This window comes from Prunus avium, chromosome 1 (assembly GCF_965620075.1).
Source record: "Prunus avium chromosome 1, drPruAviu1.hap1.1, whole genome shotgun sequence".
In the NCBI taxonomy this organism is placed as follows: Eukaryota; Viridiplantae; Streptophyta; class Magnoliopsida; order Rosales; family Rosaceae; genus Prunus; species Prunus avium.
In genome coordinates, this window is record NC_142284.1 from 11458729 (window position 1) to 11477493 (window position 18765).

An 18765-nucleotide genomic window follows, 5' to 3' on the forward strand; every position below is an offset into this window, starting at 1 on the left:
TCATTTGTTGCTAATTAGAAATTGTGTTCTTGGTTATCTTACACAACTTCTCAACTTTAGCTACATGCATACAACCTAAGGTGATTAAGCAAAGGAAGCAAACACATATCATAAAATTCAATTAGTGAATGGGGTTCATCAACAACATCTAGAAATTCATACACTCAAGCATCAAAACAATAAGGTAATCATGTTTAGGGCTTCAACCTAAGCCCTAGCTATGGAGTTTAGTTCCTCATAATCATTTCAAACACAAATTCAAAATGAAATTAGAAAGAGTTTACAGATTTTCAGAAAATGATGAAAGCTTCAAGATCATCAATGGTGGAAGTCTTCTTCTCCACTTTTCTTGACTGCACCTTGTCTTTCTCCTAGCTCCAAGCTCCAAAATCTGCTCTCAATTGTGTAGAATGGTGGAATACCCTCTCTCCCGTTGCAAAAACTCCCCCAAATCTGATTGCAATCCCTTTTGACTTCTCTCTCTCCTCCTTTCCAGCTTTTCTTTTAGTATAAAACTTATTCTTTCTCTAAAGCTATTGCCCATTGTCCCCTTGCAAATGATGAAACCTTGTTTTAAGGTATAATCCAAGGCTCCAATTGACTCAGGAAATGCCACTCAAATGCAATCCATTGTTACCAAAAGGTGTGGTAACAAGTAGAAATAAAATGCTATTAAGTGGGGGTGAAAACTGGGCCAAAACAAACATCCAGAGCCAGCGTCAATTGTCCGATCAGCTGGATAGGCTACACTTGCCCAATGGAGCTCAAATTTGGATATGTTGTAGTTAACATCCATTGGAACAAGTCTTATGAAGATCATCACCTCATCCAAGGACCGGAACATGCTGATCCAAGGCCACGAAGTTGACCTACGAAAATGAACAAAAACAGAATTTATATCAAATAATGCACTTTTAGCTCATTTTCATACAAACCAAGGTAAAACCTATTAAAACACAAAAAAGAAGTAAAAAGCTATAAAATGTCAAGAACTAACTCAAAATAGTGGGTGAATAACATGAAAAATCATGTGTAAAAATGAACCGAACAGAGCCCAGGCCTGGGGGGGAGTGGGACCCACCAATACGGGCTAGCCCGAAGGCCAGCTTCGCCCGAGACCCAAACCAAGGGCTGATGACGTGCGCACGACGTTAGCGTGACGTCAGCTCTGCGCCAGCTCCAACGGGTAAAAGCCAGTTGTCAAGCCCTGGGCGCTCCGATCTGCTTCTCTCCTCCAATCCAACGACTGGCATTTTTTTGGCAATAAAATTATGAAAAAATACCAAAATATTCTGAATTTTTTTTTCTATAAATACCTTTCAATACCCTTCACTTTCAACACCAATCCTCATACATTTTCTTCTACTTCTACTATTATTCACTCTTTACTCAACATTTTCCTCTCATTCAAATTGTATTTTTATTTCTTATATTTATGGCTTCTTCTATCGAAACCGGAGGGGCATGGAGCACCATGGAAGATGTTTCCTTATGTGAGGCTTGGCTCCAAATTTGTCATTGTCCCGTGATAGGCAATGAGATGAAATTTTTTCATATGTGGAAAAAAATTCATGCCGAATTTTGTGAAAAAATTCCGGGGTCGACTCGTACGGAAATGGCATTGTCTAGTAGGTGGAAAATTCTCAATAAAGAGTTGGGAAAATGGAGGGATGCCTTGGCCAAAGCGATGGACAACCATAGAAGTGGGGAAAATCTTAGTAACGAGGTAAGTATTTTGTAATTTGAGTTTTATTAAGTTTAATGTCCTAATATATATATTTTTTTTATGTTTATTGCATTTTCAATATTTTGTTAATATTTCTTGCATATTCAATATTTTGTTAATATTTCTTGCACTTCCAATATATTTGTAAGGTTAATTGCATTTCCATTATTATTATTTTTTGTTACTTGCATATCCAATATATTTTAAATATTTCTTGCATGTCCATTATTTTTTTTTAAATAGATGATTCAAGCACAGATGTGGTTTGGTGCAATTGGGCAAGGCAAAAAAATTTTCAACCATCATGAATGTTGGGACGTGGTGAAAAATTGCAAACGCTTCAGAATAATTCCCACGGGTCCCGCCGTTATGTTAAACGAGACGCCACTCTGTGATTCAATGACATCGGATTCACCTGTCGATTCCCCTATGAGTCAAGACTCACCCATCGAAAAGGAGCCGAGGCCCATTGGCCGAAAGGCTGCGAAAGCAAAGAAAGGGGGTAATTCGAGTAGTAATACATCAAAAATTTTGGAGGAAATTGCAAGGCAGAGCGCCATAAGAGTTGAAATGGAGCTGAAACGCCAAGACAACGAGATGGCAATGGAAGCACAATATGCACAAGAAAGGGAGTATTTGCGGAAAAAAGAGATGGACAAAACGGATCGGGAAACCATGGTGATGGATACAAGCCATATGTCCCCTGAAACAAAACAATTTTGGAAGCTAGAACAAAGGGATGTTATGAGAAGAAAACTTTTCCGGGATGATGGGCCTAGCAACACGGATTGGTTAAATGATCAAAACCATTAAATTAGTTGGCATACCTTTTATGTATTTGTATTTTTCATGTTTTCTATTAAAGTTCTTGTAATTCATGTATTTTATTTTAGTAGTAGTAATTCTTAATGACTTGTATTGGCTTTCTTTATTTAATAAACAAAGCATTCAATAAAATACATTTTTATTCAACATATTCCATACATCAAACAAAACATAATTTAAAGGAAAAACCACAACCAAAGCATAATAAATAATAAAAACAAAAACTACAAACAAGGCACAATAATAAAAACAAACCACAAACAAGGCATAATTTGTTTGAAATTTGAAATTTATCTAAAATTTGAAATTTGAAATTTATCCGAAATTTGAACACAAAAATCTTATCCGGAAATTTTATCCAATTATGAATAGTCTTGACACGTAGGAATCCGAAAATATTGTCCGAAAATATTATCCGAATTAATTATTGAGGTAAAAAAATTTGTGAAAAAAACAAAAAAATGAATAGTAACTGCCCTTAGCCATGGCAACGGGTGAAAACACAAAATATTATTTGCAAGGGCAACTACTATTCACACGTGAATAGTGGCTGCCCTAGCTCCCCCCTTGCCATGGCTAAGGGCAAATGGGTGGAGTTGCTCTAAGCACACTTTAGCTGTTTGTACCAATCCCACATCGGCTTGACCAAAGAAGCATGGAAGCGAATGGACCTATAAGAACGAAAACAAGACGCGAGAATAAATATACCTTTCTCGGCCTTTTGGCTAAGATCAAGTGTAGTATCTGTTCTTATCAGTTTAATATCTGATACATGGGCCAATGGCTCACATGATATTAAATTAATTTCTTTATGAGGAGGGTCCGCAATAATAGCTTGCTATTGGGGCTCTCAAGTGTCGCCCAAGCGTTGCACCATTGCATGGGCCTGGCGCACTCCACCAAATCTAGTTTAAATGTGTCTATTTGTATTAATTTTTTATTTTGGTATTTAGGGGAGGGGAAGCTACTCATTGTCATTATGACATATCAAGGCGTTCTTGAGGACTTACAGAGGGAGTTGTAGTCCTCTTTTTTTGTTTTTACAGATTAGCGAAAAGACCGATCCTTACAAACTCAATCAATTCTTATTGGCGTCTATTTGTATTATTTGTAACTTGAAGAAAATTTTGAAAAAGAAATAAACTGCATATTTGTATTATTTGTAACTTGAAGAACATTCCGAAAAAGAAATAAATTGTCTCGAACATAACAAATCACAAATTGTATTTCTATGTTTATAACACTACATGTACTTGAATAATGCCACAAACCTAATTGAGTAACATTGTTATTCTAAATTTGCAGACCAAGCCTTCAAACTGCATGTCTAACAAATCACAAATTGTATTTCTATATTTATAACACTACATGTACTTGAATAATGCCACAAACCTTATTGAGTAACATTGTTCTTCTGAATTTGCAAACCAAGCCTTCAAACTGCATGTCTCTGGGTCTGTATGTGAACCCAAATTATTTTTTATGGCTGAAAAGTCATTTTATAAAGCAATTACAAATGTCGGCTTAAATTCTTTTGTTACAATGAAAGAGAAGCGAACTCCTTACTTATCATAATTCTAATTAATTTTTTGACTAACCCTCATCATTTGAACTAAAGTTAATGGCTTGAGGATTAAATTTGTGAATTTGGAAGTTAAGTATTTCTCTAGATTAATTAATCTTGTCAAATCGCATGCGTCTCTGACATTTTTTTTCATCATTTTTTAGCTAGTGATTATGTCTAGCTTAAAGTACCACATCGGAAATGCACAAGAAGTTGAGAGCATGGTCTTAAATGTCGGAGGTATCGGAAGTATCGGAAGTCAAAAAACACGGAAATATCGCAGGAAATATCGGGATATTATCGGTATCGGAAAAAATTGAATAAAAACCACGGAAATTGTAAGAAAAACTTGGAAATTTTTATTGAAACTTTGTAGGATGTTTATTTAGTCAATTATCTATTAGTTTATCACAAAAAATTGGAAGGAAATGCATTGCATGATGGATTTAATTGATTTAAGTTGATTTTATAGCGAGCTGGCAAACACCGTAAGTGTAGAAATATGTAGTAATTAATGAAAGAAGATTAAACACACCATAATCATTTATATATAATGAATTACTACAATATTTTATACTTTATACATTGCATGGTAAGATACATGAGTGACTTAGTACCACATAGAGTTCCTATGAGGTTCAAAATTTTCACTATCTTCATCATCTCTATGTGTAGAGTAAGTATATTTTGAAGAGTAGTCATCAAATGATAAATCCCCAAAATAGTTTTCCATGTAATTGTTAACATGCCACCCATATGGATCCGAGATTGGTTGACGTTGTCCATAAGCAAAATCATTTGAAGATTGAGTCTCGGATTCTTTCCATGTGTCACTTGATTCCATCCCAACAAGAATGGGATATGAAGGGTAGGGAAATGGTTGGTTATGAGTATAACCATAGTTACTACTTCCTACTCCAACAGAGTCCGAAGTTATAGATAACGAGTCATCTTCTTGACTTGACAATGTCCCCTCGTCTCTTTCTCTACGAGTATAGTTCTTCCCTATGGCACCAATTCCTGGTCCTGCCCGCCTACTGCCATGGTAGGGTAAGTAAAAGCATGTGAGTGGTTAAATGGTAGGGTAAGTAATGTAAGTTGAAAAAACGTTGGTGAGTTTTATATTTTATCCATTTTGTAAACCAAGCCAGGAATCCAAAGCTAAGTTTTATATTTTATCCATTTTGTAAAAGCATGTGAGCATTTTGTCGGCTAGACATGCTTTGTTTATTAGCTCAATGAGCTACTTTTGTATTACTCTAGGAGACATGCTTTCCGTAGAGTACCCAAATCAGTTCAATGAGCTACTTCAGTTCTCTACATTTTTTGAGTTTCATATCGGGATATTATCGGGATATTATCGATAATATCTCGATATATTGACCAAATCATTCATAAAAGTGTTGAAAATATCTTTCCGATAATATCGGGATAATATCGATATATTGACGATAACTATATGGTTAGTTGTTAAAATATCGGACCCCCAAAAATCAGATATTATCGGGATAATATCGGGGATATTATCGATATTTAAGACCATGGTTGAGAGCGAGACTAATGTATTAAAAAAGAACAAGAGGCACTTCAAAACATACTTACCTGGACGGGGTCTATGAGCGATCAAGAAGGCTCATGGCCTAGGTTGGTGACCTCCATTGCACTTAGGAGGGGTGCCCACCTATGGTCTCCTCAACGTAGGAGAGCCAACGTCATAATTTGTTGTAGTGGGGGCATGTGTTCGCGCGGCCCTGCCTTAATTCAATATCAACTTTATGCAACTAGATAGCAAAATAGGCTCATTCCTCGTCTTCCTCAAGTTGATTTTACCTTTTTGTCTGGTATAATTGTTTAATATATCCAGTTGTGACATGCAAAAATAATTATTAATTTATCCCTTCAATTCTCCAGTGACATGCAAAAATAATTTTTAGTAAAATTCAACTGGACCTTTTCTGTCAAACCATCCATAAATTGCTTCGTCAATATCAATCCTTGCATATTATAAATTTATAAATAAGTTTTACATATTAAGTTTTTATTTTATTAATATTTCATAGATTTGCATGGACCTGGCGCACTACCTCATGGCCCTGGCGCCCCACTAAACCTAGTTTGCAATTCTTTATATTGTAGAGAAGAGCTACAGGCCCATGGTCTATTTGATGATTTCCATCACAATTATACAAAGGAAAAAGAACTAGCGCCCTTGAGCAAAATGGCCCAACAAGCTGTTAACGGGTCGAGGTGTAATTCTTAAACCGTTAATTTATAAATGGTTTAATTACTATTAAAGTAAGACCGAGCACTCATTTTAGGGGTACAAGAAGCGAACTCTTTATCTATCGTAGGCCTAACTCATTTCCAGACTTACCCTCATCACTCGAACTAATATCAAGGGCTTAAGATGATTAAATTTGTGAATTTGAAAAAGTTATATGATAGATTGATAATTAAGGGTTACGTATTATGTTTTTATTTTATTAATATTTCAAAAGTTAGTTTAATAATTAGTCTGTATGACGAGATTCCCTTAGTACCTCATCCAACGTGAGTAGTGGGTGTTGTTCTGTGGAATAGTTTGTTCCTTTTTAGTTAGATGTTGTTATAGTGGATGAAGCTTGATAATTATTAACTAACTTTTGGTTATAGGTCAGGTTCCTCCACAAACCCCACCTAAAAGACGTCAAGGGTTCCTCCATAAAGCCCACTTAAAAGAGGTCAAGGATTTCTCCATAATCCCCAATTCCATATTTTCATTGTTTCTCCTAGTTTATGCCACTCCTTTAAGCATCATTGTGATTGCATAATGAAAAGTGCTAATTAGGGGCCGTTTGATAACCATTTTAATTTTAGTTTTTAATTTTTCTTTTTTGTGCTAGAGTGTAGAGGACAATGAGAGTAAAAATGAGAGTGAGTATGAGTGAGAGGGGAGGATGGAAGATATGAGTAACAAAAGTGAAAAACAATTTCAAATAGATTTCAATTTTTAGTGTTTAGTTTTTGTTTTCACTGTTGTTACTTCTCCCTCCCATCCTTCCCTCTCATCTTTCTTCTTAATCTTATCTCCACTCTCATTCTCACTTCTATTCTCCCTCTTTTTCTTCTATACTTTAGCACAAAAAATGAGAACTAAAATTGAAATGGTTATCAAACGGGCTCTAGATTTGTTCAACATTAATATTTTGGTGCTAATGGAGTTTGTTCAAAATTGGATATTCTATGAAGACTTCGTATGATGAATAGTGAAAACTAAGAAAAGAGTGAAGTTCTAAGCAATTTGGAAATCGCACATAGTACACATACCAAACCTTGGCCATACCTTTTTCCCAAATTGCAAGCAGCCTTTTTCTTCTCTTATATGAGAAAGACAATCCTTTTTTAGAACGTGTATGTAATTGAATATCTTCGTTTTGTCGCCAATATTTTAGCTTTGTCAACACTTGTATGCATTTATAACCCAAATCAATTATGCTCTCAGCCTTCGTAGCCCCCTTTTGCTGTTTGTAAATGTTGAACAGTCCCACATCGACTGGACCAATAACGATCGAAGTGAATGGCCCGATAAAAGGAGAAACAAGAGATGAGAGAAAGCATACCTTTCTCGGCCTTTTGGCTAAGATCAAGTGTAGTATCTGTTCTTATCAGTTTAATATCTGATATGTGGGTCAATGACCCACACGATATTAAATTAATTTCTTTAGGGGGAGGGTCCACTACAATAGCTTGCTATTGGGGCTTTCAAGTGTCGCCCAAGCGTTGCACTATTGCATGGGCCTGGCACACTCCACCAAATCTAGTTCAAATCTGTCCATTTGTATTATTTTTTATTTTGGTGTTAGGTGAGGAGAAGATACCTCATTCTAGCTAGGAGCTAGGACATACCAAGATCTTTTTGAGGATTTACATATGGAGTCTTAGTCATTTTTTGGGTATTTATAGATTAGCAAATAGACCGATCCTTACGAACTCAACCAACCCTCGTCGGCATCTATTTGTATTATTTGTAACTTGAAGAAAATTCTGAAAAAGATTATTTGTAACTTGAAGAACATTTTGAAAAAGAAATAAACAGTCTCGAACATAACAAATCACAAATTGTATTTCTATATTTATAACACTACATGTACTTGAATAATGCCACAAACCTTATTGAGTAACATTGTTCTTTTGAATTTGCAGACCAAGCCTTCAAACTTCATTTCTTTGGGTTAGTATGTGAACCCAAATTATTTTTTCTGGCTAAGAAGTTATTTTATAATGCAATTACATATGTCAGCTTAAATTCTTTTATTACAATGAAAGAGAAGCAAATTCTTTACTTATCATAATTCTAATTAATTTTTTGACTCACCCTCATCACTTGAACTAATGTTAATGGCTTGAGGATTAAATTTGTGAATTTGGAAGTTAAGTGTTTCTCTAGATTAATTAAGCTTGTCAAATCGCATGTGTCTCTGGCGCTTTTTTCATCATTTTTTAGCAAGTGATTATGTCTAGCTTAAAGTACCACATCGGAAATACACAATAAGTTGAGAGCGAGACTAATGTATTAAAAAGGAACAAGAGGCACTTCAAAACATACTTACCTGGACGGGGTCTATGAGCGATCAAGAAGGCTCACGGCCTAGGTTGGTGACCTCCATTGCACTTAGGAGGGGTGCAAGCCTATGGTCTCCTTAACGTAGGAGAGCCAACGTCATAATTTGTTGTAGTGGGGGCCTGCGTTCGCGCGGCCCCTGCCTTAATTCAATATCAACTTTATGCAACTAGATAGCAAAATAGGCTCATTCCTCGTTTTCCTCAAGTTGATTTTACCTTTTCATCTGGTATAATTGTTTAATATATCCAGTTATGACATGCAAAAATAATTTTTAGTAAAATTCAACTGTACCTTTTTTGTCAAACCATCCATAAATTGCTTCGTCAATATCAATCCTTGCATTTTATAAATTTACAAATAAGTGTTACATATTATGTTTTTATTTTATTAATATTTCATAAATTTGCATGGGCCTAGCGCACTACAGCACGGGCCTATCGCACCCCACTAAACCCAGTTTGCAATTCTTTAGTTGTAGAGAAGAGCTACAGGCCCATGGTCTATTTGATTATTTCCATCGCAATTATACAATGGAAAAAGAACTAGCGCCCTCGAGCAAAATGGCCCAACAAGCTATTAAGAGGTGTAATTCTTAAACTGTTCGTTTATAAAAGGTTTAATTACTGTTAAAGTAAGACCGAGCGCCCATTTTAGGGATAAAAGAAGCGAACTCTTTATCTATCGTAGACCTAACTCATTCCAGACTTACCCTCATCACTTAAACTAATATCAAGGGCTTAAGATGATTAAATTTGTGAATTTGAATAAGTTATATGATAGATTGATAATTAAGTGTTACATATTATGTTTTATGTTTTATTTTATTAATATTTCATAAGTTAGTTTAATAATTAGTATGTATGATGAGATTCCCTTAATATGCGATATCCGATCGACAGTTAAACTGTAACCAAATTGAAATCCGAGCATACCGTCGTGCTCGGGACCACGTGGGGTTCATTTTAGGACCAAAACCCAACCTTGACATCCTACCGACGCGCCGCCACGCACCGCCACCGCCAACGGGTGTTTAGAGAAATTTTCTGGTGATCGGAAAAATCCAAACCGCCGGCCAATATTCATTCCAACAGATCGAGCACATCAAGGGGAGTAACTTTATACCTTTGCTCGAATATCAATTCAACCATTAAAGTCCTTGAACAAACGATTTCCTCTTTTGAAAAACCTAGAAAGTTTTTGGTTTGGATTCATCCCTAATACTTGAAATTTGGTTGAGTCTTTGAGGGAAAATACAAAGTGAAGGTAGGGGAGTGTTTTGGGTGTGATTGCACGGGCAGTGGTGGCCGGAGTTGGCCGGAAAAGCCGTCGGAAGCCACTGTTTTGAAACAGCCCGATTTGGGCTCAGGTTTGGCTCGAATTATGGGTTTAATCTTGATGGTTTTGATCTGTAATTGTTAGGAGGCTTTGAAGAGGGAAGAGAGATAGAAATTTTGGTGGTGGCATTGAAAATGGCGGCCGGAGCAAGGAGTTTGCAGGCTAATAATGGCCGGCTGTTCTGTCGCAGGGAGAAGAAAAATCGGAAGGGAGGAGAGAGAGAAGAGGGGTGACGCGTGAGAGAGTAAGGAGAGGTCTGATTGGGCCCTAAAAATCTGACTTTTTGAGATAATTACGGTTATGTCACTAGGCTTCTTTTGATCGTAACTTCTTCGTTACAACTTTGATTTGAGCCCACTACGTTTCAACGGATTCGTCACAACGTGCTCTACACAACGATACTACTAAAATCCCCAAATTCTTTCCCAAACAAAAAGTCAACTTTAAACCCATTAAAATATTCCCGAGGTAAAATAGTCTTCTACTATAAATTAATAATTAAATATTAATTTAGGATCGGGTTATTACACCACCCGTTTGCCAGGTCAAAACATTAGCATTGGTGCTAATGGGGTTTGTTGAAGTCTAGATAATAGATGAAGAGTGAACACTACTAATAAAAAAAAAGAGTGTTTTAACTTGTGTTATCGTCTAATTAGAGCATGGGTGTGATTAACTTCTACGCAATTTGGAACCACAAATAGTTAGCACAGATACCAAGCCTTGGCCATACCATTTTCCCAAATCGCAAGCAGCCTTGCTTCTCCTATATAAGACAATTTGTATGTAATTGAATATCTTCGTTTTGTCGCCAATATTTTACTTTTTTAACAGATGTATGTATGCATGAATCAGTTTTGCTCTCTGTTAGTTCGAGTCACAAACTCACCAGCCCTTCCCACGCAGCCTTATAACAATCCCATATCGTCTGAACCAGAGAAGCATGGATGAGAATGGGCGTATAAAAGGGGAAACAAGACGTGGGAATAAGCATACCTTTCTCGGCCTTTTGGCTAAGATCAAGTGTAGTATCTGTTCTTATCAGTTTAATATCTGATACGTGGGTCAATGGCTCACATGATATTAAATTAATTTCTTTAGGAGGAGGGTCCACCATAATAGCTTGCTATTGGGGCTCTCAAGTGTCGCCCAAGTGTTGCACTATTGCATGGGCCTGGCGCACTCCACCAAATCTAGTTTAAATGTGTCCATTTGTATTAATTTTTTATTTTGGTATTTAGGAGAGGGGAAGCTACTCATTCTAGTTACCAAGGCCTCTTTGAGGACTTACAACATCAATTTGTATTATTTGTAACTTGAAGAAAATTCTGAAAAAGAAATAAACTGTCTATTTGTATTATTTTGTAACTTAAAGAACATTCTGAAAAAGAAATAAATTGTCTCAAACATAACAACTCACAAATTGTATTTCTATATTTATAACACTATGTACTTGAATAATGCCACAAACCTTGTTGAGTAAGATTGTTCTTCTGAATTTGCAGACAAAGCCTTCAAACTGCATGTCTAACAAATCACAACTTGTATTTCTATATTTATAACACTACATGTACTTGAATAATGCCACAAACCTTATTGAGTAACACTGTTCTTCTGAATTTGCAGACCAAGCCTTCAAACTGCATGTCTTTGGGTCAGTATGTGAACCCAAATTATTTTTTATGGCTGAAAAGTCATTTTATAAAGCAATTACAAATGTCAGCTTAAATTCTTTTGTTACAATGAAAGAGAAGCGAACTCTTTACTTATCATAATTCTAATTAATTTTTTTACTCGCCCTCATCACTTGAACTAATGTTAATGGCTTGAGGATTAAATTTGTGAATTTGGAAGTTAAGTGTTTCTCTAGATTAATTAAGCTTGTTAAATCGCATGCGTCTCTGGTACTTTTTTCATCATTTTTTAACCAGTGATTATGTCTAGCTTAAAGTACCACATCGGAAATGCACAAGAAGTTGAGAGTGAGACTAATGTATTAAAAAGGAATGAGAGGCACTTCAAAACATACTTACCTGGACGGGGTCTATGAGCGATCAAGAAGGCTCATGGCCTAGGTTGGTGACCTCTATTGCACTTAGGAGGGGTGCCCGCCTATGGTCTCCTCAACGTGGGAGAGCCAACGTCATAATTTGTTGTAGTGGGGGCCTGCGTTCGCGCGGCCCCTGCCTTAATTCAATATCAACTTTATGCAACTAGCTAGCAAAATAGGCTCATTCCTCGTCTTCCCCAAGTTGATTTTACGTTTTTGTCTGGTATAATTGTTTAATATATCCAGTTGTGACATGCAAAAATAATTTTTAGTGAATTCAACTGGACCTTTTCTATCAAACCATCCATAAATTGCTTCGTCAATATCAATCCTTGCATATTATAAATTTATATAAATAAGTGTTACATATTATGTTTTTATTTTATTAATATTTCATAGATTTGCATGGGCCTGGCGCACCCCACTAAACCTAGTTTGCAATTCTTTAGTTGTAGAGAAGAGCTATAGGCCCATAGTCTGTTTGATGATTTCCATCGCAATTATACAATGGAAAATGAACTAGCGCCCTCGAGCAAAATGGCCCAACAAGCTGTTAACGGGTTGAGGTGTAATTCTTAAACCGTTCATTCATAAAAGGTTTAATTTCTGTTAAAGTAAAACCGAGCGCCCATTTTAAGGGTAAAAGAAGTGAACTCTTTATCTATCATTGGCCTAACTCATTTCTAGACTTTACCCTCATCACTTGAACTAATATCAAGGGCTTAAGATGATTAAATTTGTGAATTTGAAAAAGTTATATGATAGATTGGTAATTAAGCGTTACGTATTATGTTTTATGTTTTTATTTTATTAATATTTCATAAGTTAGTTTAATAATTAGTCTGCATGATGAGATTCCCTTAATCCCTCATCCAGCGTGAGTAGTGGGTACTGTTCTGTGGGATAGTTTGTTCCTTTGTAGTTAGATGTTGTTATAGTGGATGAAGCTTGATAATTATTAACTAACTTTTGGTTAGAGGTCAGGTTCCTCCACAAACCCCACCTAAAAGACGTCAAGGTTCCTCCATAAACCGCACTTAAAAGAGGTCAAGGATTTCTCCATAATCCCCAATTCCATATTTTCATTGTTTCTCCTAGTTTAAGCCACTCCTTTTAAGCATTGTTGCGATTGCATATTGAAAAGTGCTAATTAGGGGCCGTTTGATAACCATTTTAATTTTAGTTTTTAGATTTTCTTTTTTGTGCTAGAGTACAGAGGACAATGAGAGTAAAAATGAGAGTGAGTATGAGTGAGAGTGGAGGATGGAAGAGATGAGTAACAAAAGTGAAAACAATTTCAAATAGATTTCAGTTTTTAGTTTTTGTTTTTCACTTTTGTTACTTCTCCCTCCCATCCTCCCCTCTCATCTTTCTTCTTAATCTCATCTCCACTTTCATTCTCACTTCCATTCTCCCTCTTTTTCCTCTATACTACTCTAGCAAAAAAAAAAACTAAAAACTAAAAACTAAAATTGAAATGATTATCAAACGGGCCCTAAGTTTGTTCAACATTAATATTTTGGTGCCAATGGGGTTTGTTCAAAATTGGATATTCTATGAAGATTCTGTATGATGAATAGTGAAAACTAAGAAAAGATTGAAGTTCTAAGCAATTTGGAATCGCACATAGTACACATACCAAACCTTAGCCACACCTTTTTCCCAAATCGCAAGCAGCCTTTTGCTTCTCTTATATGAGAAATACGATCCTTTTTCAGAACGTGTATGTAATTGAATATCTTTGTTTTGTCGCCAATATTTTAGCTTCAACACATGTATGCATGTATAACCCAAATCAATTATGCTCTCAGCCTTCGTAGCCCCCTTTTGCTGTTTGTAAATGTTGAACAGTCTCACATCGACTGGACCAATAACGATGGAAGTGAATGGCCCGATAAAAAGAGAAACAAGAGATGAGAAAAAGCATACCTTTCTCGGCCTTTTGGCTAAGATCAAGTGTAGTATCTGTTCTTATCAGTTTAATATCTGATATGTGGGTCAATGATCCACACGATATTAAATTAATTTCTTTAGGGGGAGGGTCCACTACAATAGCTTGCTATGGGGCTCTCAAGTGTCGCCCAAGTGTTGCACTATTGCATGGGCCTGGCGCACCCCACTAAATTTAGTCTAAAATTTTCTTAGACTAAATTTTCTTTTACAATTATTGACCGAATTAAATTTTTTATTTCAATAGTCTTCTAATTCTCCGTTTAAAAATGATCATATTGTCAAAGTCTATCAAATATTTTGTGAAATTGAGGGGCAGAACCGTGTCTGTCAAATATTTTGTGAAATTGTGGGGCCAAACCGTCAAAGTCTGTCCATCATTTGCTCCACTAACATTGTTATTGCTTCTATGTTCGTTCTCTCTACGCTTCTCTGTACATCTACTCCATTAACATTGTTGTTGGATTGAATTGATGGAGCGATTTGCTGTAACTTTTATAATTTAACAGAGAACCCTTTCTTATGCTCAAAAGGTGAAGGCACTAGGAGCTTTCTAGAGACGCAGTGGTGGAATTGCCACAACCTTTAAAACTGAAGTTACTAATGAGATAGTTGAGAGGTTGAAAACCTTGAGGCCCAAAGCAAATTTTACTGAGCAGAGAGGAAGGTGGAAGACAGTGAACAAATGTGGGTGGATACAACTGAAAGAGAGAAGAAGCCTTTGGCTCTGGTAGCCGGGTCCAGCAAAACTAAGGTTCTAATTTCGGGGAGCTTCTAACATATGGACTGTTTTACCCCTCAATTTAACGGTAAAATTGACAAACTTTGACGGTAGGACCACTTTGATACCAAATGGAGAGTTGGAGGAGTATTGAAATGAAAATTTTAGTTGGTGGACCAACTTGAAACTTGGGCAATAGTTGGGGGAATGCCATAGTATTGGGGATGGGAAAAAAATGCTTAACGGGGATGGGGATGGGAATGACATACCCACCTCCGATTCGACCCATTGTTATCCCTAATATTAAGGATCATTGTTCTTCCATGAATTTGCAGACCAAGCCTTCAAAGTGCATGTCTTTGGGTCAGTATGTGAACCCAAATGTCATTATATAAAGCAATTACAAATGTCGGCTTAAATTCTTTTGTTACAATGAAAGAGAAGCGAACTCTTTACTTATCGTAATTCTTACTAATTTTTTGACTCACCCTCATCACTTGAACTAATGTTAATGACTTGAGCATTAAATTTGTGAATTTGGAAGTTAAGTGTCTATGTAGATTAATTAAGCTTGTCAAATCGTATGTGCCTCTGGCACTTTTTCCAAGTGATTATGTTTAGCTTAAAGTACCACATCGGAAATGCACAAGAAGTAGAGAGCGAGACTCGTGTATTTAAAAGGAACAAGAGGCACTTCAAAACATACTTACCTGGACGGAGTCTATGGGCGATCAAGAAGGCTCATGGCCTAGGTTGGTGACCTCCATTGCACTTAGGAGGGGTGGCCGCCTATGGTCTCCTCAACGTAGGAGAGCCAACGTCATAATTTGTTGTAGTGGGGGCTGCGTTCGCGCAGCCCCTCCCTCAATTCAATATCAACTTTATGCTGTTGGCTATGGGATAGTTTGTTCCTATTTTGCAGTTACATGTTATTGATAGTAGATGAAGCTTTTCCTATAGGCCAACTATCTTCCATGTTTTTGGTGTCACGAATATTTTTGGTGCCCATGCACCTTTTGTGAGAAGAAAAAAAAAAATACCTCTTTTTGTATGTACATGCTTAAAATTCAATATCTGCATTTAATTGTTAACATTTCATCAATAGATGTCTGTATATGGAACCCAAATTATTTACGCAGTTGAAATTCTTTTGTCACAATGAACAAGAAGCGGACTTTTTGTTTATCATAATCCTAACTTATTTTTGGACTCGCCCTCGTCAATTGAACTAATGTCAAGAGTTTAAGAAGATTAAATTTATGAATTTGGAAGAATAATATGATAGATTATTAATTTGGTGTAGTAATTAACGTGGGTAGTGGGTGATGTTCTATAGGATAGTTTGTTCCTACTACTTGTAGTTAAATGTTATTGATAGTGGATGAAGCTTTTTCTCTTGTGTAGACCAACTGTCATCCATAATGCCCAATTCCATACTTCCATTGTTTCTCCTAGTCTTTTACTTCAATCCATATCAATAAGCCACTCCTTGAAGCATCATTGTGTGATGAAAAGTGCTAATTGGGTTTGTACGATGAATAGTGAAAACTAAGAAAAGAGTGTAATCTTCTAAGCAATTGGGAACCGCCCATAGTAAGTACACATACCAAACCTTTTTGTTTTTGTTTTTGTTTTTTATCACACACATACCAAACCTTGGCTATACCTTTTTCCCAAATTGCAAGCCTCTTTTGCTTCTCTTATATGAGAAATACAGTCCTTTGTAGCCAACATTATAGCCCTTACCACTCAGCCTTATAAGCACGCTTTAGCGGTTTGTACCAATCCCACATCGGCTTGACCAAAGAAGCATGGAAGCGAATGGACCTATAAGAACGGAAACAAGATGTGGGAATAAGCATACCTTTCTCGGCCTTTTGGCTAAGATCAAGTGTAGTATCTGTTCTTATCAGTTTAATATCTGATACGTGGGTCAATGGCTCACATGATATTAAATTAATTTCTTTAGGAGGAGGGCCCACCATAATAGCTTGCTATTGGGGCTCTCAAGTGTCCCCCAAGTGTTGCACTATTGCATGGGCCTGGCACACTCCACCAAACCTAGTTCAAATATGTCCATTGTATTGTTTTTTATTTTGGTGTTAGGGGAGGAGAAGCTACCTCATTCTAGCTAGGAGCTAGGACATACCAAGACCTCTGTGAGGATTTACAGATTGAGTTTTTAGAGCCAGTTTGGCATTGCTGTGCTGTGAAAATAATCGCTGTCAGATTTGCTGTGAGAGAAATCAGCTGTAAGGGAAAGCAGTTTGGCGTTTGGTAAATTTTTTGTTAAAAGTGTTGTTGGTATTGATTTCCTCATAATCAGAAAATGATTGTGGCATAATCATTAAACCCAGCGCCTCTTCAAAACTGATTCATGTATAATCAGAAAATGAAAGCACCTCATTAGCTGCTTTCCCTTATAGCTTTCTCTCACATCAATTTTAACAATAAGTGATTTTCTCACAGTTTACCAAACGGGCTGGACTTCTCAAAATTTTTTAAAAATCACTTATCTCCCCAAATAAGCAATGCCAAACGGGCACTTAGTCATTTTTTGGGTTTTTACAGATTAGCAAAGAGACCGATTCTTACGAACTCAACCAACCCTCATCGGCATCTATTTGTATTATTTGTAACTTGAAGAAAATTCTGAAAAAGTTTATTTGTAACTTGAAGAACATTTTGAAAAAGAAATAAACAGTCTCGAACATAACAAATCACAAATTGTATTTCTATATTTATAACACTACATGTACTTGAATAATGCCACAAACCTTATTGAGTAACATTGTTCTTTTGAATTTGCATACCAAGCCTTCAAACTGCATGTCTTTGGGTTAGTATGTGAACCCAAATTATTTTTTATGGCTAAGAAGTTATTTTATAATGTAATTACAAATGTCAGCTTAAATTCTTTTATTACAATGAAAGAGAAGCAAATTCTTTACTTATCATAATTCTAATTAATTTTTTGACTCACCCTCATCACTTGAACTAATGTTAATGGCTTGAGGATTAAATTTGTGAATTTGGAAGTTAAGTGTTTCTCTAGATTAATTAAGCTTGTCAAATCGCATGTGTCTCTGGCACTTTTTTCATCATTTTTTAGCAAGTGATTATGTTTAGCTTAAAGTACCACATTGGAAATGCACAAGAAGTAGAGAGCGAGACTCGTGTATTAAAAAGGAACAAGAGGCACTTCAAAACATACTTACCTGGACGGGGTCTATGAGCGATCAAGAAGGCTCATGGCCTAGGGTGGTGACCTCCATTGCACTTAGGAGGGGTGCCCGCCTATGGTCTCCTCAACGTAGGAGAGCCAACGTCATAATTTGTTGTAGTGGGGGCCTGCGTTCGCGCGGCCCCTACCTTAATTCAATATCAACTTTATGCAACTAGCTAGCAAAATAGGCTCATTCCTCGTCTTCCTCAAGTTGATTTTACCTTTTTATCTGGTATAATTGTTTAATATATCTAGTTGTGACATGCAAAAATAATTATTAATTTATCCCTTCAATTCTGCAGTGACATGCAAAAATAATTTTTAGTAAAATTCAACTGGACCTTTGTTTGGGCTTAAATTTGGCACGCCCAGTTCAAAAGCAAAGGCCCACATCATTTCTTCTAAAGTCGCCTATTTGGGCTCAAAATTGGCACCCTCAATCCATCAAAAGCGCCCAGCCCGTTAAACGAATAAACAGGCCAAAACGAAGAACTCGGCCCAAAACGTCGAAAGCCTAGAAACAGTGGAAATCAGAAAAGAGACTTGGGCCTCGGAAGAACTAGAATTGGGCTCAGAGCAAACTAAACCCAACTGGTCTTTTAAAAACAGTCCCACGTGATCCCTGACTTAGAGAAGTCAACAAAATCGGCTGAAATAAAAGATTGAACAGGGGCAGAAGAACGTCTCTGAAAAAACTCAGTTGCCAGGAGATCAAATCCCGTTTTAATTATTCAAAAGATATTTCCTGTTCCGGAGAAAACACCA

At 36.5% G+C, this 18765-nt stretch overlaps 10 non-coding genes across 10 annotated transcripts; all 10 read left to right on the forward strand.

The window, feature by feature from the left end:
• Positions 1-3255: 3255 nt before the first annotated feature.
• Positions 3256-3451, forward strand: LOC148297300 (U2 spliceosomal RNA). Its single transcript, XR_015833172.1, has one exon. It is a non-coding gene; the product is annotated as a U2 spliceosomal RNA (small nuclear RNA).
• Positions 3452-5709: 2258 nt separating this feature from the next.
• On the forward strand, positions 5710-5871 carry LOC148297301 (U1 spliceosomal RNA). The gene has a single exon (XR_015833294.1). It is a non-coding gene; the product is annotated as a U1 spliceosomal RNA (small nuclear RNA).
• Positions 5872-7710: 1839 nt separating this feature from the next.
• LOC148297302 (U2 spliceosomal RNA) lies at positions 7711-7906 on the forward strand. Its single transcript, XR_015833361.1, has one exon. It is a non-coding gene; the product is annotated as a U2 spliceosomal RNA (small nuclear RNA).
• Positions 7907-8696: 790 nt separating this feature from the next.
• On the forward strand, positions 8697-8858 carry LOC148297303 (U1 spliceosomal RNA). The gene has a single exon (XR_015833227.1). It is a non-coding gene; the product is annotated as a U1 spliceosomal RNA (small nuclear RNA).
• Positions 8859-11045: 2187 nt separating this feature from the next.
• On the forward strand, positions 11046-11241 carry LOC148297304 (U2 spliceosomal RNA). Its single transcript, XR_015833171.1, has one exon. It is a non-coding gene; the product is annotated as a U2 spliceosomal RNA (small nuclear RNA).
• Positions 11242-12078: 837 nt separating this feature from the next.
• On the forward strand, positions 12079-12240 carry LOC148297305 (U1 spliceosomal RNA). The gene has a single exon (XR_015833260.1). It is a non-coding gene; the product is annotated as a U1 spliceosomal RNA (small nuclear RNA).
• A 1788-nt stretch (positions 12241-14028) lies between these two features.
• Positions 14029-14223, forward strand: LOC148297306 (U2 spliceosomal RNA). Its single transcript, XR_015833362.1, has one exon. It is a non-coding gene; the product is annotated as a U2 spliceosomal RNA (small nuclear RNA).
• Positions 14224-15476: 1253 nt separating this feature from the next.
• On the forward strand, positions 15477-15636 carry LOC148297307 (U1 spliceosomal RNA). The gene has a single exon (XR_015833303.1). It is a non-coding gene; the product is annotated as a U1 spliceosomal RNA (small nuclear RNA).
• Positions 15637-16634: 998 nt separating this feature from the next.
• On the forward strand, positions 16635-16830 carry LOC148297308 (U2 spliceosomal RNA). The gene has a single exon (XR_015833367.1). It is a non-coding gene; the product is annotated as a U2 spliceosomal RNA (small nuclear RNA).
• A 1154-nt stretch (positions 16831-17984) lies between these two features.
• Positions 17985-18146, forward strand: LOC148297309 (U1 spliceosomal RNA). The gene has a single exon (XR_015833216.1). It is a non-coding gene; the product is annotated as a U1 spliceosomal RNA (small nuclear RNA).
• Positions 18147-18765: the final 619 nt, after the last annotated feature.